The sequence below is a fragment of the Neolamprologus multifasciatus genome, chromosome 23 (assembly GCF_963576455.1).
Source record: "Neolamprologus multifasciatus chromosome 23, fNeoMul1.2, whole genome shotgun sequence".
Classification (NCBI taxonomy): Eukaryota; Metazoa; Chordata; class Actinopteri; order Cichliformes; family Cichlidae; genus Neolamprologus; species Neolamprologus multifasciatus.
The window spans coordinates 22,339,391-22,363,080 of record NC_140460.1 but is presented as its reverse complement, the minus strand read 5'-3'; the positions used below and the strand labels follow the sequence as shown (position 1 = coordinate 22,363,080).

The window sequence follows — 23,690 nt, the reverse complement described above, 5'->3', positions numbered from 1 at the left end:
CTGGCCAGTTTGTCAGACTTGCTCAAATCCTTATGCTTGTCGTAATGGTCATAATGTGATGTCTAACTGGTGTATGTAAGTTGTACTTGGTAGGTTTTAACTTAACTTTAACTTATTATTACTGTTAGTAATTTCTGAGCAAATTTCCTTGACCCTTCCAAAATTTCTCCAAGCTTGAAAAAAATCCTTCAAATTTGGACATATGTGCATTAGTTAAACACATTGCCTGCTGCAGCTGTCACCGAAACACAATGTAGCCTGAACTGATGTGTGTTCATCACACAAACAAACCCATACAGGTGCTTAGTCATCATCATAGTAACCATGACAATATATTCACTTTATGTAATCTAAATGCTCCTCACTCGAAAACAATGACAACAGTAAGTTCATTAATGTGTGCTATGCAGTTCATTTTAAGTAACCCACACCAGCAAACTGATGTTCCCCCTTTTAAGGCAATTCAGGGTTGAGTTTAACTGAAAGCGACTGCTGGCTTTCTGCACCCTTTATTTTCAGCCCCCAACCTCATCCAGCAGTACATGTTCCCTGGCATGCATCAGCCCCATCCTGCAGTGATGTCATTGTTTCCATGGTGATATAACAGCCACTGCGACCAGTAGAGGAGTGTGACTTTGACCATGTTATGGATCCACAAAGAGGTCAGCAGAGCCTGCAGGATCCAGGGGGAAGGGGGGAGCAGAGCCATTTAACTCATCAATATCCTGATAGCTGGTTAAAGGTTGGGCTCTTGATGTTATTTTAGGCTTTTATGCTGCTGGTGGTGCTAATGGGTGCGGTATTAATTATATATTTTTGCATGTAGACTCTTTAGTTGCTATGACAGTAAGAAAAAGAGAAATAAATCAAGAATGTACAACTTTCATGCTTTGATTACAAAAATAATCAACAAAAGAAATCATCATCTTGCAACCCTTCCAGTTTAGTCTTGGCTCCTATTGTTGTTTCCCACACCCTTTGCTTTTCAAAAAAGGTTACAGCCGGATTGTTTAGATATATAAGAAACACAGATCCAAAGAAAAACAACACAGTCAAGCATAATAAAGTGCATGATCAAAAACTGCTTGCTTCTGCAGTATCTTCCCCGACAAATCTGTGTCAGGTGAACCTCTGGATTCAATGGTGTCAGCGTAACTGGCAAAACCACTGCTCCCCCTGGTGGAGCCCCTGTTCCAAAATTGATACCTATATGTTCAACTAAAATTTGCTGCTGCCCAAATGGACAAGCCAGATGCCTTCTGGGGAAAGGTTTTATGGAGAGATGAGACAAAGATTGAGATGCTTGGTCACAATGACCAGAGGTATGTTTGGAGGAGTAAAGGTGAGGCTTTCAAACGTAAGAAGGCTGTACCAGCTGTTAAGCATGGTGGCGGTATTGTCATGCTCTGGGGCTGCTTTGCCATCAGTGGTACTGGTACATTACACAAAATGGTTGGAATAATGAACAATGAGAAGGACTACCTCCAAATTCTTCAACATCACCTGAATTTAACAGCTAGATGGTGGAAAGTTGGACACAATTGGGTGTTCCAACAGGCCAATGATCTGGTTTTGGAATGGCCCCGACCTAAACTCTATTAAAAATTTGTTAACAGCGCTTAAAAGCCAGATCTATGCAAGGAAACCAAACAATTAAAATGAACTCTGGTCTGGTCTGAGTGGTCAAATATCAGCCAGAATTATACCAGAAGCTTGCTGATGGCGACCAAAAGTGTCTGGTTGAGGTGCAACTTGCTAAGGGACATTTACATTCATGCCGATGATGAGTGGATGCAACATTCGTTTGTAGTTCATTTAACTCAGCATGTTCATATAAGCATGAAGCTGTGTGTTTGAGACCAGTATAAATAAACTCCATCAGCTCCATCATTCAGGCACAGGAGGATCTGAAAGATTACACTTGTTATTCCATTAAATTAACAGGCCGAGTTGTTTGATGTATATAAGACGGTTTTTAACTTCATCTGCAGACTCGCTGGTGTTTAAACATTCCTCTGTGTTTCTGTGCAGACTTTAGCATAAAAAGCTCTCCACCCAACTGTGGAACACACGTGTCTCTTTCACTCAGTTTCATGTATTAAAACCCTGTGAAAAAGGGTTTTTTTTCACATGATTTTTTCCAGGATTTCCACGATTTTTTCCAGCTGCTTTTCAGTGAAAGCTTCACAGTGAACACTGCTGCGTTTTTTCTCTGAAGCTCAGTTTAGTTAAGATGACTCAGTTCATCTCGGCTGGAGATGGTTCGCTGTGCGCTGAGTCAAACTGGGATATCAGAGAGGAATCGCTGACCTGACGTGAACTGAAATGAAGTTACTGCTCAGAGACATGTAGACGGGGTCTACAGTAAAGATGGTGTAAAAAAAATAAATTCAGCGCCTGAACACCATACAGGTGGTTTTTTTTTCTTGTTTTTATGCCACTTCATTTTTTAGTTCTTTTACTTGTTTTTTTTTTGTTTTTAATTTTACACTATTTTTTGACTGTCTGTAAAAAGTATTTAATAAATAAATAAACTTACTTACTTAATTACTTACAACACTTGGAGGCTGAGGTACTGCTTTGCCAGGATCCTCAGATACTAGTGATGGGATTTCCGGCTCCTTTTAGAGAACCGGCTCTTTCGGTTCGGCTCACTAAAAAGAGCCGGTTCTTTCGGCTCCGAACCGGCTATTCAGGTTGTTTTGTTGCTTTAATTAATTTATTATTAACAATAATATAAAATTATGCACAAAAGGAATTACTAATGTAAAAAATGGTTTTATTTATATATGTTTATATATAAATAAATGCGGTGGCCCCTAGAGACAAAACACGTACAAACTCCAAAACACATTTCTAGCATGAACTGAACTTCCAAAACAGAGCTACCTAGATCACTTAAATTACACAATTGAAAGCATGAAAGCACATGTGTATTGTTTGTGTATTTATACACAAGCATTCATATATAGTCAAATAAAAAAAAAAAAAAGTTCATTTACCTGTCATTACCACACACCAAATCCGGTCATTGGTACTTGCTGACTTGTGTAGCCACTAGGTAACAAAAGCTCAACACTGCCCCTAGCATCCTGGAGCACTTCTGTTGTCTTTTGTACGTGTTTTGAGTTTGTATGTGCTTCGGAGTTTGTACGTGTTTTTACGTGTTTTGGAGTTTGTACGTGTTTTTACGTGTTTTGGAGTTTTTACGTGTTTTGGAGTTTGTACGTGCTTCAGGGTTTGTACATGCTTCAGAGTTCGTACGTGATTTGTAGTTTGTATGTGCTTTGTCTGTAGGGGCCACCGTAAATATACTTTTATTTATTCACTCCACATAAAATGTAATAAATAAATCATATAATACAAAAATCTACTATTCACATTTCAACTTTTAACTATTTAAATTTTCAGCTTTTTCCTTTTACAAATTTAAAGTGAAACAACACAAAACACTGCAAACCACAACACAATTAAATATAAATTAAAATATGAAAACAAAAATAACATGCATATTCTCTGTCATATGGGCCCGCATGAATAAACTTTCTGAATCCTTTATCATCTGCAACTGAAAATAGTTGTGGATGATTACTATACCTTTCTAATGTGACGCTGTTGTCCCTGGCTCTTTCTCTGTCTCTCCCTCCGGCTCTGTTCCTGTGCTACTAAGTGTAACTACCGCCCCTCCCCCCTCTGCCCAGCGTAAAGCACAAGGCTCGCATGCGGAGTGAAGCTGAAAAAAGTGCGAAAGAGCGGGTGAGAGAAAGAAAAAAAAACCCATGGCTCGCGATAAGGAGCCGGCTCGCGTCGTTCACGTCAAAGACCCGGCTCTAAGAGCCATTTCGTTCGCGACCGACCCATCACTATCAGATACGCACATATTGACAGACAGTTAAACAAAAGAAAACTATGCTAATTAAAGTCAGGGTAACGAAGCCCTATAGCTGTGAAATACATCAAAGCTCGTTTTGGCTGTATCTCCTGAAGGTTCAAGGCTAATAATTTAGTTTTTTTTTTAGCTTATTATTTCCTTTTTATTATGATATTAAAGAGTGGAGGCAAATCTCTACCAGCCTACCGTGCCCACCAAGTAGACAGTTGACCATTCATGATCATGAAGAGCTGGAATTACACTTGTGAACTGAATAACTTTCCATTATTGACACATCAAACAAACGGCTGCCAGGACAAACAGGACAACTGTGACATGTTTACACAGCACGAGCTCGCTGCCATGTTTCTCAAAACTTCCTGTCTGTCAGCCCAAGCCCTCTCTTTATTACCCAAACCGACGTGAATTATGATGCCAATTACTGCACTACCGCGCTTGTGTACACCTACACCTACGCACACAATCTGCTAGAAATCAACTGACACGTACACAAACACCCACCGGCTCACGCAAACAAACACAGCTCAAATGCATCCAGAAGTCGTTGCTTAGGAGCGAGCGCGTTGTTAACACAAGCTAGATATAGAAACAGATGTTTGTGAAATCTCCGTCCTGCCGCTCGCTCTGTCATTTCTCTCTCTGTGACGCCACTCAAACACATATCAGCGGGAAAACACAAGATTAGACTTTCAGCTTAATGACTCCTTTTTGGCGTACAAAAATATCCGTCATGACACCGACGCAAACAATCATTTCTCTTCTTTGTGAGCATAATTCCCCCTCTATCATATATATATATATATATATATATATATATATATATATATATATATATATATATATATATATACGTATATATATATATATATATATATATATATATATATATATATATATATTAGACAATAGTCAAGCTAATCATCTGGCTGAGTGCAGTCACTTAAAGCCAGCTCCCCGGGCCCCATGAGTCATGGGAAAACTGAGTGTGAAATGTCATGGGGGCATATGAGCAGAAGTAGTGAATCTGGCAGCAGGCCACAGTTTCCTGCTTTTGCTTTTTCTTTTCTTTATGTCACTTTAAAACCTCTCATTAAGCCAGAGTTTATCAGCGATGTCTCTAGTAGGTTTATATGCATACAAGGTGGCTCTGCAGATGGCAGCGATGGTGCGTCATTTTACCTCGTGGAGGTAAAATCGGATGGAGCACATTTATTAAGTTGTTCGAGACCAGAGTAGAAGAGTAGAAAACAACTCATCGCTCTCCGCTGACTTTGTTTTGCATGAAACTGCATCCTTGTCAAACTGAAACATGCTTAGCTGCAGCGTGACATGCAGAAATGAGTTTCATATAAGTTGCTGAACATTATTTCTGTAATATTGTAGGGTCTACACCTACTTCTAAATTGCATTGAGATGTCACTTATAAATTTAAATATACACTTTTTAAATAAGTGGATAGAGTTCTTTTTAAGTAAAGTTTTTTGTTTTTTTGCTGTAGTTCAGGTTGTATTAGCATGGTATTTATATCATTGAGACAGCTGTGGGTAACATTATTATGTTCACAAGGGCCCTCGCTGTGTCCTGTATGGAAAAACGTTATGTTTGTAGCTGACTGTTCCCCTATAGTGGCCGTGCTTTTCACAGCATGAGTCACTGTGTCTATGTTCTTTGTTCTGGAGTGAAATAACTCATCAGCCATTCATGAATTTATTCAATGTTGTTACTGTAACACGTTTGAGGCTGTGTTTTTAACTAAAATACTGAGAAGAATTCATGTCAAAACTGTGTTGGCTTACCGAAGTTGAAAAGCTGTCGTCGGTGATCAATGAGATGGGAAAGCGACGAGCTGAGGGGTCTTCTCTGTGAGGGGAAAAAAGAAAGAAAAGAATACATGTTAGGACATCATTAAACTGTGGAAAAAAATGTTTAACTTGTAACATGTTTCTCTCTAAAAGAGGAGCTGTGTGTCACTGGGTCAGAAACAAGCCTAAGCTGCTTTAATTCACCAACATCTTTACATTTAAACCTCTGAATCCTGTCTAGCTTGTCCTGAATCAAATGAGGGGCATTTTCTACATGACAGCTTTCATTTTGGACTGTGCTTGAAGCAGCCGGGTGTGAGACACGCGTGCACGCATCAGCTTAGCTCTTTCACCTGGAGTCTGCCGGCAGCGTTAATCCAATCGTCAGCATGTACTTTCCTCTCTTTTAAGCCGCCGCTGATGCACAACAACAAAGCCAGAGATGATCTAATCTATTCACAGTGTCAGCACGTGTGAATATTTTTTGCCTGTCTGGGTGTTTTATTTTCTCATTATGGGCTTGAGTGTCATTGTTTTATTGTTGTTGTTATTGCACATGCTTTCTTTTGCAAAACCATACGAAACAAATGCTTTTGTTCTCTAACAAGATCGTACTGTTTGGTTTCCTTCAAAAAAGCAAGATTTCCTTTTAATCTGTAACTTTGTACGGTAAGTGGGTTAAGGTGTAGGTTAGCATATGTTAGAAGTGATAATGGCGAAATTGTAGCTAGCTTGGCTCTGGTAAAAGTTGACAAAAACCAACTATCAGCACTTCTAAAGCACAACTCTCATTTCTTGAGAGAAGCAGATGTGGATCAAAAGCACCAAATCTGCAGTTCCTCTAATGGCCACTTGAGGGTGCCCCCAAAGGCGAGTCAATATCCATTGACGCCCATGTTAAAACTTTACAGCAGAAACAAACATGTTTGGAGACTGACACGAAAAACTCTTTAATACATTTTCACTGTGTAAAGTTCTACAACGTGGTCACAGTTTTTATGCAACCAAAAATAAATAAATAAAAAAATAGAAACAGAAGTCATTAGGATAGCTTCCAATTCAATTGTAGGGACGATAATATTCTAAAGAATAAATCAAAAATAATTATCTTCCACAAACAAGTGATTACAAGAGCGTGCATGCCAAACAGACGCACTCCATGGCGAGCTGCTTTTAAGATTTATCAAATTCTTGGATCGGAGCGCTGGGGCTGAGCCAGGGGATGAGTTAAAGCTTAAGTTGGCCATGAAGAAACACAGATTTGCACGTTTGCTCTGCTTTGGGACTGTAAGGAGGCAGAACACAGAGCATCCTGTTAACATTAAAACAGTGTGAAAGGACCGTGGGGGAGTTCTGGAGCCAAAAACAGGCATTCGGAGAGAGACACCGAATGCAACAGAGGGCTGAATGAAGGAGAGAGAGGAGGGGAGAAGAGATTTTCCAAACAGGAAAGGGGGGTGGGGGGGGGAGTTATTAGAGTAAAAGAATAAGAGGGAAAAAAGTGGGGAAAAGATAACTCACAGAGGAGGAAAGTCAAATATTTCCTTTTTTTTTAAAAAAAAAAAAAAAAAGAAAGAACAACTCTGCAAGTGACAGAACAATGCCACTGTTATTAATGTTGTCTTGCTCGACAGTAATTTTTTTGTGCTTATGCTATTAACCCATAATTGTGTGGTCATGCTCAACTTATCAGCTTTAGCCTTTAGCTATTAAATTAAACCACAAGGTCTCTTGTAATTTAAGACATTTTCATTCGTCTGCTCAGTTGATGCACAGAGTAGGAAATGTATTTACTAATGCTTGCTGAAAACTATACTGCTATTTTAGCAGGTTTAAGGTTATAACCACATGTAAATTGTACAGAAAGCAGATTTTATTATGAATGGTTAAAGTTTCTGAGTTACAGGTGAACTTTCAGTATTTCCCACGCAAAGACTTTATACTTTCAATTATATGGAAACTCATTTCTGTATGTTTGTTTATATGTCTTTTAGGGATGCAACGATACCAATTTTTTCAAACCGATATGATACCGATACTTGGATCTGCGTACTTGCCGATACAGAGTACAAAAACCGATACTTCTACCACACATACACACACACAAATGCAATGAATTGGAAGACAGGTTTTATTTTATTCTCTGCCGATAATGAATAATATCTTAATAAAAATGACCACAAATAAATTTCAAGTGAAAAATAAGCACTTCTGTTAAATTATTGCAGAGTCTCCACATTGTAATTTAACAAAATATCACTGAACTATTGGCACTGTCTCGAGCTTTCGGAATAATAAATAAACACTTCTGTTTGGAATAAAATAAATACAAATTAGGTTTGAGAATAAAATAAACTTTTAAATTGTTGCAGAGTGTCCATATTGTAAACAAACAAACAAAATAACGAAAGTATTTGGCATTGACGAACGAACTCCCCATCTGCCTGTGGATCATCAGTCCACTGTGCCGTTAAACCAAGGACTGACATTGCGCACACACTGCTTGTCTTTACCTCTTCAGAAAGTTTTGGCACCATTATCTCCCTGATGTATGGGCGGCTGGGAATTTCATATCGCAGCTCGAGTATGCTGAGAAGAATCCTATGTTTTCCACGACTGGCATTGGCTGGTCATCCAGAGCGATAAAATGAGTCAGAGCCTCTGTTATTTTAACTGCCCGTGGATTTTCTCTTGACATTTTTCATCGCTTTTCCAAAACCTGAGTTAAAGTTGGCTGTTCCGGTCCACACTGCTGACATTTTGTTTAGCCTAGCTACAGCAGCCTCCAGTTTCTCTTTTTTTTATCTGGAGCCGCCAGTCTCACTCGTCTAACCCTGTGCCTGTTTAGCGCGGGATGTCCCCGTAGTGGCCAATCTAAAAAATCACAACAAAAATGACAAGCCACCCTCTGATTAATGAAATAAGTTAGTATCGGTTCATGGTATTGGTTAACTTTTACGAGTATGAATACAGACACATTTTACAGTATCGGCCCCGATACCGTACATCACTAATGTCTTTAATGGTTCATCACCATATGCAATCAGATTACTAGTGGATAATCTCCTCGCCCTTATTTTGAAAACCCATCCCTTGTGATTTCCCACCAGTCTGCTTGCTGGACAGGTTCCTGTTATGGCTGTCCTCTTTATTATTCAGCTGTTTTCCAAGAACCTGGAACTAGCAGAAAACAGTTTTCACACGACTCTTTGTCCTTCCTCTATAGCAGGGGTGGGCAACTCCAGGCCTCGAGGGCCGGTATCCTGCAGGTTTTAGATGTGTCCTTGATCCAACACAGCTGATTCAAATGGCTAAATTACCTCCTCAACATGTCTTTTATTCTCCACAGGCCTGGTCTGTTGACCCAGGGTGATATCTAAAACCTGCAGGACACCGGCCCTCGAGGCCTGGAGTTGCCCACCCCTGCTCCATAGGAACCTCCTGGATTTAGTAAGTAAACCCTTACTAACATCAGAGGTTAAGAATTAAGAGGTTAAGCGTACTGATGATTGATAAGTCTGAGCATCTCTATAAAAGCATTAGTTTTGGCAGTTTGCAGGTCAGTAGCATTCAGGTGTGTGCTAACACAATGCCACAATATTCCCAGGAGTGGACATTTCAGTAAATTCACCATAACACCATAAATTCATAAATTCACCCTCAGCTCTCAATTCACCATAACAGATCGGTACACCAATCCATCTGCCAATCTCCTGCTCCAGTCAGACCCAGAGATGCTTAAACTCCTCCACTTTGGGCAGCAACTCAGCTATAAATCAGGCGGACGTCCTTGGGCTCCAATCCCCGGCTTCCAAAACTACCCTCTGGTACAATGAACATTAAAATTTTAAATATTTTCGCTTATTTTGCTTCAGTTCTATTTTTCTTTAATTAGTTATCCATCTGCATACAGACAGAGCCAGATAAAAGGCAGGCAGGCTCTCTGAAGAAAGGCAGAGAAAAAAAAAACAAACTAAGATCATACAGGAAGTAATGTCTCTTACAGAGGAGAGCTGCCCAGCCAGGGAGGCTTAGCCAGAAAGAGAAAGGGATGAAGGGAAAGAAAGAAACTGAGAGACATATAGTTACAGCTCCGTCCAAAAATATCGGGAGCGTGACAGGAATAGAACCGCTGGACTGAGCACCACATGTTTTTAATGGTTACAGTAAATGATCCTGTCTCTCACACAGCAGCTGCCCTGTTTATGAAACCCAAATGTTCCTCAGCACAGTTCGTCATTCTTTTATTTTCAAAAGTGCATCCATCTTCATTACTCATGAGTAATTCATTATTAAGTGCAACTTTTCCTCACTGTAGGATGAAACCAATTAACAGGAGTTGCTTAACTGAGTAAAAAAAGTATGTTTTTGCCCTTCTCATGACTGTCTCTTTGTCTCTGCAAAGCACCAGAATCAGCAACCACCCACTGATTTCCCCAGACTGCTTTTTAACAAAAACTATATATCTAAAGAGTTTCTTATCTTATCACCAAACTCATTAATTGAAGCTTTTACAGGATGATAATTTGACATCTTCACAATCTTATCAGTCATCCAAAGCCACAGTCAACCCACCAGCGCATCATCTTCATCCGTTTAAAAACAAACAAAAGAACAAACTGCAGGGTGGAACAAACACGTCATTACTCATCAGCCCCTGGAAAGGTTGAACACAGATGACTAGATGCTTTTTGTGGATCCTGACATCCAACTTGACCCGCATACGCCTCCCTGGAGGAGGGAGTCCAAGTGGGTCAAACAGGGGGCAAACTAAGAGGAGACGGAGGAAGGATGGAGGAAGGCGGAGAGGGAGGTCAGAGGGCGACATAATCCACAGATTTGCCCTCTTCATCAGAAATGAGGCAAACAGGAAATTAATACTCATCTTAGTGTCGTGTGAAAGGCCCCGATAAACCTCGCTCAACTTCTCTGAAATGAGAAGAGGCAAAATAAATGACAGAAAGACACTTCCAGAATTATCTGGTTGTGTTTTAATTGAGCAGCCTCTCTGCATTATTGGCAGTTTATGACTCTGGGAAATGTCCTGCAGAGTCTCGGAGATCCAAATCCGAATTTCACACTCAAGCCTTTACAAACATACATTAACTAAAAATCAGTGGAGAAGACACTTGATCTGTCTCACTTGATCAGGTCAATTTCGACATTTCTTCAAAGGCAATTAACTGATCTTAATGCTGAAACCCTGAGAGAAAGCTCACAATGAGCCATACTCTTATCCTATCCTTTGGATGCCAAGAAAACACATAATCAAGCAGTTTTCCCCCTGAGCACAACGTTAGCTCCAACCGCTCAACAACAAACCATGGCTCAGCCTGTACACTTCGTCATTTGCAAATCTCAAATAGGCTCCTTAAATTGCATCACTGTGCAAACAGTTGCTGCTGACTCTGCAAGCTTCTTTGTAACCAACTGTCACTTCAGTTCTTTTACTTTTGAAGATGTCTATTGTATTTGCTGATGTAGCTTGTCAGTGATGCTTTACCCACCACCAGGTGGTCCAAGAACAGCATTTCTGCCACATATAAATTACTGCAGCTGGCATGACCATCCAAAACTAAAGTGGCCTTCATAGAACTCATACATTTTTTTCCTTTTTTGCTTTCTCAACAATGTCACAGATTATGATTAAGTTTAAAGGTTTGGCTGTGGCTCAGAAGGTAAAGCAGGCTATCCACCAATCAGAAGGTTGGCAGGTCGATCCTTGGCCCCTCTAAGTTATGTGCTGAAGTATCTTTGGGCACCCCGAGTTGCCCCTGATGCATTCGTATGTGAACATTAGGTTAAAAGTGCTTATGTATAGAAAAAAGCACTTGTATAATGACTGGGTAACAAACTCTTTATTTTTGAAGCAGGGTTGTTTTAGAGGCAGGTTTTTATTTCTAATCCCTTGTGTTTGAAAAGTACCATCCACTGCAGGAAGATGTTTAATATGATTTCTGCTTCAGAGTTGGACATTTTCACACTGACGTCCACGGGGATTGACTCACTTTCGGAGCCGGCCCCTAGTGGCCAATGGCGAAAGTTCTTGGAACTTCAGCACTGGCAGATGTGAACACATCACTTAGTAGGTGAAAGGCCAGAATTGTCAGTCCTGTGATGAGTAGATGATCTCACAACATCCACAGAGGTGTCTTTAGAAGAAACACTGACAAGGATTACTTCTATTTTGAAACCACCTCTAATCATTTTCACTCTAGTTTTAAGAACAATCTCAGACAGTTTTTTTATGCAAAGCATCCATAAGCACCTACAGGCCTGTATTTAGTGCCAAGGTTACTGAGGATAATGAGTATGGCTGCCACCTGATGACTTAGTAGCTTCTGCTAAACAGACTTCTACCTCCTCGAGCAAGTGCTAAAGGCTAAATAAAGACTGCACGATCGTGTTGCTTAGCAATGCCGCTGTACTTTAAATCACTAAAGTGCCACTCGATTCTTCAGTTTGATTTTCAAAACCCACACAAAGATTTTCCTGAAATAATAATGGAAACATGCTGCAGGAAACGTGTTGCTCTATGGTTACAACGTGAGCGCTGAAGTTGCGGTCTGTGTTTGTGGCGTGTTTTGGTTCAAGCTGGTGATCCAGACAGATAATTTGACAGAGACTCTCCTCCAAGGTTTTTGCTTCCTCCCTTTTAACTTGGCCATCACCCCCGCTTCCTCATCTATAATTCACACAGGCAACCTACCTCTCCCCCCACACACACACAAACCTGTTCATACACACTCCCTCAGGCCACACGCAAACACGGGTATGTTTAATGGATCAAAGTCACTATAGGAGTTCAAGGTGAAATCCATTCTGTAATATGCTCAGATACTGCACAAAGAAATAATTCAAGACAAAACTTTACAGGGAGTCTTTAATCCCCAATAAGTACTGCAAACTATGAGATTAGGCTTTGCACTTCTTTAACGTTCCTCTACATCATGTTGGTGTCGATAACCATTTCACATTTGGCATTAAACGCTTACGACTTCTCATTATCTTTCCATCGCCGCTGTGTAATTGCCTCTGTGATTCATTTCGCTTTATTCCAATCACGACTCTCCATCTAGTCCTGAACTCTTTTATTCTGCAGGAGACTTGTAATCAGTGCAATCACACAGTGGTAAAGAGAGAGAAGGAAGGTGGCGGTTTTCTAAACTACAGAAGAGGTGAGCATCAGTGATCCCTGTGAAAACTATTAATGATTGTAGCACCAGTTTGGAGATGAAAAGGTGTACCTGAATGTTTTTTCTTTGTTAAGCCACTTAACACTGACCTGTGAATTGTCCAAGCATAAAAAGCCCCTTTTGTTAAAGAAACCATTTCTTTAGTTGAATTTATGAAAAAAAAATGTTAAAGATTACACCGTTTGACAGGTAAAATAATATTTTTGCACCAACAAGATGATTCCCAAAGAGCTATTAGCTGAAAACCTGACATATCTCAGCATGGTGTGCAGTGTGTCCTTTAAAAAATTTGAGTAAACTGGATGAAATAAGTATTGGGCCTAATAAACTATCTATAGCAGATGATCAGTAGCTAAAAGTTATACCCTGGTGAAACAGGAAAAAAATCCAACAATGACCTGACACAGGACCTGAGAGATGCATCTGGACTTTCAGGTCTGATGGAGCGATGAATCCACGTTTTTTGGTTCAAATCATTGTCAGTATGTACAGAGGAGGGCAGGAGAGCGGTACAACGGTGAGTGTCTACATCCATCTGTAAAACACGTTGGAGGGTCTGTCATGGTTTGGGGTGCATTTCAGCCAGTGGTGTTGGAGATCTTGTCAAAATTGATGGAATTATGAACACAGAAAAGTACCATCACTTTTTGATCCACCGTTAAATACAATCTGAAAATCATCTGATTGTCAGCAGCTCAACTTTTCAGCATGACAATGATTGCAAACACACAAATACAGTAAAAGCATGGAACACTATAATGGATCGGCCTCCCCAGAGCCCGGACCTCAACATTATTGAAGCAGTGTGGGATCATGTTGACAGAGAACAGAACAAAAGGCAGAAACATCCAAAGAAGAGCTTTGAATGTCCTTCAAGAAGCCTGGAGAACTATTCCTGAAGACGACTTGAAGACATGACAAGAAAGCTGCCTAAGAGAGTTCAGACTGTGCTGAAGAATAAAGGTGGTCACACCAAATATTGACTTTCAGGCACATTAGAGTTGTACAAACTCTGTTTTTTGCCTTATATATTGTATTTGCATGTATGTTTGCACATGTTCACAAAATATGAAGAGCACATTACTGCTGTCTTAACTTTATTAATAGCAGAGAGAAAAGAAACATGGGAGATGACAGGGAATAAACCAAACAACAGTAGATGGTATCTGTCTTCTACATAAGTCTGCAAACTTGTTTTAGCTTATGACCATTGGACCAAAGCTTCATTACAAGTTTCACATGACTGTGAATTATGAGGTGTGAAAATACAGCATTAGTTTGGCTCTAATTTTAGCATAGGGGGTGTCACAGATAAATTTGTGGGTCATACTATAATTTAGAAAGGCTTTTCTTTTTCTAGTTCACAATTTCATCAGAAATTAATTATTTATCCTGAGACTCTGAATTCCCATTATTCCCAGTAGTGTTTTTTTTTTTACTCTAAATGAGTACTTAGTAGGGGTGCAACGATATTCGTATCGATATTGAACCGTTCAGTACAGTGCTTTTGGTTCGGTACGCATATGTATCGAACAATACAAAATTTTTAATTTATTTTATCAACTTTCCTTCTGACGGTGCTGTCTGTGTTGAGCGCTCAGTGGATCTGCGCTCGACAGTGCAGCCTAGGCGGAGTAGTCGAACGCAAATTCACTGAGCGCAGGGCAAGCTAGCGAGACAGAAGCTAAGCTCTCCTTGCAACATGGCAAATCCCCCACCCTCATTCAGATCTGGCGTTTGGAGCTATTTTGGTTTTCATGTGACGTATGACCCTGAAGGTAAGCGCGTCATGGACAAAAGTAAAATGTTATGTCGGCTGTGCCACACAATGCTCAATTACATGGGTGGGAACTAGTGCGTTAGCGCAGTTAACTCGTTAAGGTGTTGGCCGTCCAGCCCCACGCACTGGACAGTAATTTATTACGTGCTTTTTAGCGCTTTCAAATTGTCATAAACACAGTCACACAGTCATGTCTAAAGGTGCAACAAGGTGTATTTTTATCCACACTTTTAACTTTGGGTAGATTTTTGTGGGAAATGGTAAAAAGTAAACAGTGAGTGAGAACGAAACTTAAAGGGAGGTCTTAGATGAGTATCCCAGTCAAATTCGTGTATTGTTTGGTTGTTTTCCTGGAATGAATTGCATAATGTGACGTTAGTTATCATCTGACAGCAAAACTTACAGTTATTTGATCTCAGTTAGCTGCTAATGTAACCCAGTGAAACCTGAAATCCACAGCAGGTAGGCTGAAATGTAAAATTTGCTTTAGCTCACACTTAATTAACTTATTAATTTCCTTTGACCTCCCCTACAGTTGTGGTATATCTGCAAACCACTCTGCAACCCACCATCACCCCAGTTCCTCCTTTCATGCTGCATGACTCAGTGTTCTGTCTTACGTCACTGATGCCTGTTTTGTGTTGTACCCGGGATGTTTGTGTTGCTTCCTGCACAGAGCCAAGCTGCTAAATTAAAATTGCAGAAGGAAATACTGATCTACTTTTGACAGTTCCTGACTGAAACATTTATCTTAAGACGGCAACGGCAACACAGCCAAAACTCTGTTCTCTCCACTTTCCCTGTGGCTAAACGACAGACTTGTTTTACAGGAAACCAGTAGGAAAGTGTAGACCTGTAAAATCCATGCAAATCTCTCTTTGTCATAATTTGAAATGTTAAAAAGTCACACAGGGAGGTATCACTGTACAGTGTGTGCAGGAGTCAGCCAGAAGAGGACTCAGTGGACCCAAGAAAAGATGCTTCGGAGCAAATTTCACTGGAAAAGTAGGGCATCGTGCAATCCAGCTCTTTAAATGCATCCATTAAGTCTGATCCTTGAGTCAGGAGCCCCAGAGAAAAGTAATATCCTGTTTATGACAAGAAACAACAGGAAATGTGGTTTTGATTATTGGATTTAGTTGCTGCAATAGCATGCTATTAGCATGAAAAAGAAGCTAGCAAATTTCCCATGTTTAGACTGAGTACAACAAGTAACCGCACAGTAACATGAGCTTCATAATGGATTGGCTCTTTTACTCACTGTTGAAGTACAGCAGAGAACAGCATAAACACACATGCTTCCTACGTGTAATGCTCTCTGCCCTTCACATGACCTAAAAGCTTAAACATGTGCTCGTAGCACTTTCTCCTCTGTAAAGCGGGAAGGACCAGGTGCGGGTCAAGACGACAGCTGCAGTTAACAGCGAGGACAGGTGGCTGAACTGATCTATATGCATTCACAGTATGTATATATGGAGGTTTTTAGTGGCCTTGGAGCATTACAAGCACATTCATCAATCAACACGTTAGCACAGCGCCGCCCGAAATGGTGCCCGGAGGCTGCGATTTTATTACTTTCACCCTGAGGAATGCAAAGAGAGTGAAAAACATTTAGGAAGAAGACTGCAGTTGTTACGCAGACATTTCTGGTTAATCCTTGAAGCTTTTTAAAGTTTCCTTGATGGAAATATGCAGCTGAGACATAAGCTAGCCGCCAATGTGAACCTCTGCAATGATAATATACAGGAACTATTTAGTTCTTAGTTTGTGTTATAAAAGCTACTCTGAACATCTTAAATGTCGCCCATGACAAATATATAGCTACATTACTGTGCAAAAGTCTTGAGCCACACCTCATGTCTTTATATTTTCTTGCACTTGTTTGGGTAAATCACACTTTTATAGCAAAATATAAAGAATATAAAGTGAATTTATAAAATCTAAAGTTACTAAAAGTAACAAATAAAAAGTGAAATGAGCAAACACAATCTAAAAGTTAACAGAAACTGAATAAAACTGAAAATGATCATGTAAAGAGTTATATTACAAAACTATTAAACTTTAAACTAATGACTTACGCTGCTTTCAAAATCTGAGCGCATCTGAGGTTAAAAGGAAACTTGTGTGAGATTCTGCTCAAGTCACTGAAATGGTCAGAAATTACAAAGCACACGCACACCTGACACCGTTTGAAGGTCAATGCTGTACACATTTAGTCTCTGGGTTTTATTACCTGTTGTTACTAAGCAGCTACTCACCTTGCTCCTTTTTATCTGCACCCATACACGTGTCAGAAAAACCTATATGACCTGTGCTGTCTTGACTGTCTCAGGCTTTCAAATGAGACGCCCTTTTCTCCTGTAATCATCTCATGAGGAGAAGATGAAACTGTCAGAGGTGGTTATCGTTGGGAATAACACTTCTGGTCAATCTGATTGCCCTAAAACTTCAACTAAAGCTGATTAAAAACTGCACCTCTTAAAGCTTGTTATTTTTAGCCTTTAACCTCATGCGAACTGAGATGAATTTTGCAAATACATCAAGTTCTGTTTTCTTTAAATCGTCCACCCAACACCCAAACTGACGGGATGCAACCTCACGTCATCGGCCTCCTCTGGGTGTTTTCCACTATGCAGCATCATCACGCATTCCTCAAATACACTACCAGTCAGTTCACCGGCTCTGCTGCAGTCTTCCCCCCTCCCGCCCCTGAAATGACAAACTGTCTCCTGTGGCTCACCTCCTCTTACAGCTTTGGCATCTAGCTTCATGCGCATCAAGTATCACTTGTCAACACTCACTTCAGGGCTTCCTGTCAAAGTCGAGGGACTCCCGTGTTCCTGTCTCCAACACTTTGCCTCTTCAAATTATCCACAGCACGCATTAATCTCTGACAGGGAGGTATAAAAACACTGCAGCCTGAGAGGCAGATGTTGAGAAACGCTGGGCGACTACAGCAGCTCCTGTGCCAGCTGGATAATCGGCCTAGAATTTATTTCCCCCCCCTAATGATGAAGAACCTGATTAAGAAGTTCGGAAAAAGTTGCATTTTGTATTGTTAAATACCCGGGCTCAATATCCCTGCAATTTCGGATTAAATCTACAGTTTAGGCATATTTTTTTGCAGTTGAAGATGTCATGAAGACAAAACAGTGCCTTTCTTTTCTGCGCTTGACTTCGCTGTGGCACCTACATTTATCTCCGCTGACTAACAGCAGCGAGAAGCAGGGTGGTGTTGACTCTTTCTCTCTCCCACTCATTTTGCCCTTCAAGCATGGCAACAGTTGGTTAACTGCCTGCTGCGCCCTATTCCGAAGGCATGGGCTTGGCAGAACCGGAAGAGGGATGCAGGAGGAGGGAGGATGGGGAAAAAAGGGAAAGAGAGGAGGTGCTGGGTGATTGGGGGACATGCTGTGACCCCAACAACAAGGACAGAAAGAGGGCGCATCCGCCCCCCTCGTCCTGCCCGCCTCAGCCCTGGCATGTCATCCCAAGTTGGTCCCAGAAAGCAGCTCGCCTGAGAGCTGCCCAGTGCAAGCAGACGGAGACAGAGATAGGCGGAGAGAAAAGGGGATTCAGGGAGGGGAGCGAGGGGGCGTCATGTCACTCTAGATATGACAGACATTGCGGTGACTTCTAGCACGCAGTTATACAAGCAGAACGTTGGCGAGATGGCAGAAACAAAAGTAGGAGGGTGGCACAGCGGTGTGGTGGTTAGCAGCGTTTGCCTCACAGCGAGAAGGTTCTGAGTTGCTGCGTGTTTGCCTTGTGATGGACTGGAGACCTGTCCAAGGACTATATAAATATAAATATATATAAATATGTGAGTCACAGGCCTACGTCCATCTTTCATTTACACTGAATACTGCAACCTGCCCGAGGCCAACTGTCCACTATAAAAAGTAAGGGAGGAAAAGGCTTCTTATATATAAACACCGGTGCATGCCATTACACGCCCATGTTACAGTACTGTCTGCCCTGTTGGTGCTGCTGGCAAAATATGCATAGTAGATGTTGTTTAGTTTTAAAAAATACCATCAGTTGCTCAGTCGTTGCCAGGCAATCTGAAGGCGTCATAATTTCTCATGCATAATGCAGTTTTTGTGGGTATAATTCAAATGTTATTGTTGGGAATTTAAAAGGATAGGATGCTTTAATATGTTTTCACAGGTGCATAAATGCTAAAAACAATAGACTGTTGCTCAACGACAGGATGGCTTCATTTTATCTGATATAGATAAGAACCTTCTTGGTCTTAAGATGAACCTGTGTGCCAAGATCGGTTGCTCAACTCTTAATGATATGGGAGGAGTTTGTGGACAAAGAAACAAACCAACACACAGAGAAACAGAGATTTGGTGCATTACGGTGAGATTAAGACTATTAGAAGTTTGTTTAACTACTAAGTGAATATGGAGTGGTTTATTGTCCCCTCGGATGGTGCCACAACACGAAAGAACAAAACAGATAAAAGCAGGAGGCGGAGGAATAAATAGTGGAAAGGACAAAAAGAAAGAAAAAAGAAACAGAAAAGATAGAGTGGGAGAAAAAAAAGGGCGCTACATTGCCACCTGCTCCAAAAGTCGATCGAGCCGTCGGCAAACTTGTGACAGCCAGCTCAGCCGGCGCTGACAGGCAGCGTAATGCATCCCGCGGTCTCGCTCGGCTTGGATGTCGCTCCCACTGAAAAACCACCAACAATCTGTTGGCTATGAGTCGCTAACCGCCAACGGCCGCATGCCATCACAGCTACAGCCTCTAAATAGAACCAATCAGCATTATTTCCAAGTGAAATAAAGCTATAAAAAAATCAGAAGATCAGGCTTTTATCTTGGTTTCGCACACACAGGCACACAGCAGCAGCAGCAGCAGCTCACCCTGAGTGAACCGTGGTGGCTGAATAATCAGGGGTGTCTAGACGGAGGACGTCACAAAGACTAAAGGTCATCAAACCAGAGGAACAACAGCCCCTGGCTTATCACAGCATCACTTTATTCACGCCGTCCTTCGAATATGTCAGCAGCAAATATTCTCAATCTGTGCCAAACAAAAGAGAGATGATACCCAGGGAGATGCTGATTAGAGATCATACACACAATCAGACAAGGAGGAGGAGAAGAAGAAAGAAAAAAAGCCGGCACTTTTTCTCTTGAGAATTTTCATTTTTTCCCCCAGCCTGTTTAATGCTGAGAATGCACATCACATTTGTAGCTGTAAAAGCAGCTAGAAAGGGACTACATAATATAATACACAGCATCTTACCTGGTGGGGCAGTTATTCCAGCTTTTTGTCTGCAAAGAGGACACAAGGGGGAGGGGGCAAGGCAGCGGCTTCTGCAGAGAAAGAGAGAGGAAAACGAAAAGAGATGAAGAGGCGGGAAGAGGAGAGAGCAGGAGTCAGAGGGGCAGCGCCACGCTGACGAAGAGATGCCTTTTTCAGCACGCCGCTGCAGATTACGCACTCCCTCTCATACACACACACACACACACACACAGAGGACCGGCACACTGCCTCACAAAGATCTCCCCTTCACCAGCACGCACACACACATACAGATAGTGCTGCAGACAAGCCAGTGTCTGCATTACATTGGGGTTGGGTGGAGAAAAGGGGAGGGTGGAGATGTAGACAAGAAATGTGTGTGTGTGTGTCAGGGCTACATTAATTCATCTTTGAAAGGGATATGAAGCTCATCAAACCCCCAGAGGGAATTAAGTTCCAACATAAAAGACCATCTCCATCCAAGAAATTTCCAGAAGTGCATTTCATTCTCTTCCCTGTTTATCTCAGCCCTACACATTACAAATGCATGAAACATTTTAACATGGCAGTATCTGTGTGTGTGTGTGTGTGTGTGTGTGTGTGTGTGTGTGTGTGTGTGTGTGTGTGTGTGTGTGTGAGTGTGTGTGTGTATTGTATGTACAAAGGAGGGGTGCAGGGTTTGCCCCTGTGGTGAATAATTGCTCTGTCCTGGTGCTCATTTGCAGGCATGGCCAAGTGCAGCAGCAGCAGCACCAAAACAAAGACAGCGAGGGGGAACCGGAGGGTGAGGGGGGGGGGGGGTCTGTAGACTGCAGAGGTCGGACCAGCAGAGGAGAAGCACACACAGCCCGGTTTCACCAGGCCTCCGGCTTCAAACCGCATGAAATGAAATATATTTAGAGTCCAGAGACTAACAATGGTCTTGGGCCAGTAATCCATCATGTGAGCTACTAGAGATGTCAAAGATGTTAATAAATACAGGGATTATGAGCCGAGCGCTGGAGTGGCTAAAAGACTGAGTGAGTGCAAATTTGAATAATTGGAAGGGTGAGCGGATTTAATGAAACAAACAACAGGTTCAGATTTTTTCCTTGGTCAGAATTTGTCTTGGTTGCAAATTTGTTAATACTCAATCAGGTCACAGCAAAAAGAACCAATGACTTCCCATTTATAGCGTGACTTGATATACGTCATACACATATATAATTAGGAATTAGCCTCAACCACACACACCTAGAGACTGGTTGGCAACCCCTGGACAACCTCTGGTTGCTAGGGAATGATGCTTATTCCCTGACCTGAGTGCAGCCAGAACCTCATAGATTTGAAACAGAAATTTAGGAATTCCTTGACAAATAGTTACAGACTTGCTGCAGTGCAGCAGTTTAAGTACAAAATGACAGCCTTGCTATCTAGCCTTTAATAAAGGAACATAACCAAAATACAACCAGTTGCCAACCAGTTGAATTGAGTGTCAAAGACGAGTCACGCTCACCTGCGTGACAAACTCAGACTGACTGCAACAACGTGACAGCCTGTGTTCCTAAATTACGTGGCAATTATGTGTGAACCTTCATCAATGTGAGAGCGACTGCAGTCACTTTGAGTCAGACTGTGATTGTTGCCCTCCTCAAGGTAATCCGTGCAATCACCATCCATCCAAAGTGGTTGCCCAGAGGCCAAGAGTGGTTCATCTCTGGGCAGCCAGGCGGTTGCTGGTTTCTGATAGCAAAATATTCAGTTTAATAACAAGGTAACCACCAGTTGCAAGGAGGTTTCTGCCCCATTTTTACTATATAGAGTCATTAGCTAGTAATCATGGGAGCGCATTCAAAGACTAAAGACTAAAGACTTGTTCTCATAAAATCCAACCGCACATCCATTGCTTCTAATCGCAGACAGATAACGTTAGCAACTTGCTAACAATTATAGGAGGGTTTACTGTCTAATGATCTGGAGTTTGTGGAGACCAAGCCTGAGCTAAGCTTACAGTAAACAGTAAACACTCAATCTTTGATACAGGATCTTGACTTTGCAATATAAAATCTAAAATGTACATGTTTACAGTTTCTATAAGATGACCAAAAAAAATGCTATAAAAAGTTGATGGTCTTTATTCTGAACATAAGCATTTTTAAAGGACCTACCCTTTAAGGAGCCAATAAATTAAGCCATTAAAGTAAAACCAGTACAACCACATTGATGTCAAGAGACACTCCCTGACATGATCGCCAAACCTCGGAGGCCAGTGAGGTCGATGTGAAGCTGAATCACAAAGGACAGAGTCCTTACGGTTTCCAAAACCACTTTAGAAGTTAGAGGCTGTGCTCCTTCCACATCCTCTCTTAGTCTCCAATGTGAAAAATTATGATATCAGCAATACATACTGGCCACCCTGCTCTCTGAAGATTTTCTATTGGTAATTGAAAAACCAATATCAGTCGACCACAAGCAGAAAGAGCCATCAGCATGAGGCTATAATCAACCTGTCAGCATCAAGGTCTGGATCAAGTTTAAAGAAAGCAAATGAGACATTTAAAATGACAGCTGACAAATAATCTCAGTGTCAAATTAAAATATGAGCTCATATTCAGATTCCACCTCTTCGGGAGGGTTCAGTGCTCATCATGAGCCGAGCAACAAAGCAGATCTGTCAGAGTCTGAAGTCCAGAGAGAGACGAAAGAGATAAGGAGAAAACTGGACGGATGGAGAGACGAACAGAAGGAATGAAAGATCGAGGGAGGGAGGCTCAGACCCTGTCAACGCCTCCAGCCTTTAAGGAGGCCGTGCCAGCACCGATTAGAGACCAAGCCTGGACCAGAGCTGCAGAGCCAGCTAGCACAGTCCGGTAACATCTAATCTCCCAGAAAGCAGATGTCGGTTGCGCTAACGCCAATATGACACAGCCGAACTGTCAACAAGACACAGCGACAGGCAGATCACTCGTCGTGTTGTTCACCCTGTGTTTAAGCCGCACACGTGGTTGGTAAAACAAATCAGTGCAAACAGGCCTCAAATCTCCAGACTGATCCAACATTACGTCGATCTCACTGCACTGTCGGAAGCACAGGCTGGTCAATGAAGGTTGTGTTTGGCTTCTGGCAGTAAGACTGGGACAGAGCCAAGTCATTATGATCTGGCTTGGCCGAACTGATCACCGTGACTTCTGTGCAATCACCCCAGGCTCCTTCAGCTAGACGTGGATTATTTGGTCCTGTATGAAGAGCTGCTGGATATCCCTGGACAACACCCAAATCATCACAAGAATAAGGCTGGAAGAAAAGTCTTTTAAATAATGTAATTTTAAGATGTACCTCCTCTGGGTCTCTAACTCTTGCCTTTAAAGCAAACACCTGCCGGATTGGAAGCTGAACGCACACATACACAGACAGGGATGGATTAGCACTTGAGGGAGGTTCTAAAGCAAATCACTGCAGTGTGAACTAATTCAGCATCATCTGCTTCTCCAGGATAACAACCAGCTGCTGACTATTACTGGAACTGATATATATACAGACTTGCCTGCCTGTACTGTCATAAGATACCCAAAAGATGACAACTCATCTTCTGAAAGCATGAGGAAAAACAAAATGCAGCACTAGCACAAATTACGTTTGGCTGAGCAAGCAAATTTACTGCAGGTGCTTCGAGGACAAAACAGCAGCGATGGCGGCCTCGGTGCTTCAGTGTCATTAGGGCTGCGATTGCGGCTCCATTTTATTTTGTATAACTCAGACTGCTGTAGCTTATGAGAGTG

General features: G+C 41.6%; 1 protein-coding gene across 2 annotated transcripts in view; it reads right to left on the bottom strand.

Annotated features, from left to right (window-relative positions):
* Window positions 1–22,527, bottom strand: part of LOC146491534 (uncharacterized) — a 52,723-nt gene extending 30,196 nt beyond the window's left edge. For both annotated transcript variants that reach the window (XM_085150027.1, XM_085150026.1), the window contains exons 1-2: window positions 19,933–22,527; window positions 5,689–5,752 (exon numbers count right to left, since the gene is read on the bottom strand). The gene's annotated coding sequence lies outside the window, so the exon portion shown is untranslated. The remainder of the gene's footprint in view (window positions 1–5,688; window positions 5,753–19,932) is intronic.
* Between the last annotated feature and the right edge of the window lie 1,163 nt (window positions 22,528–23,690).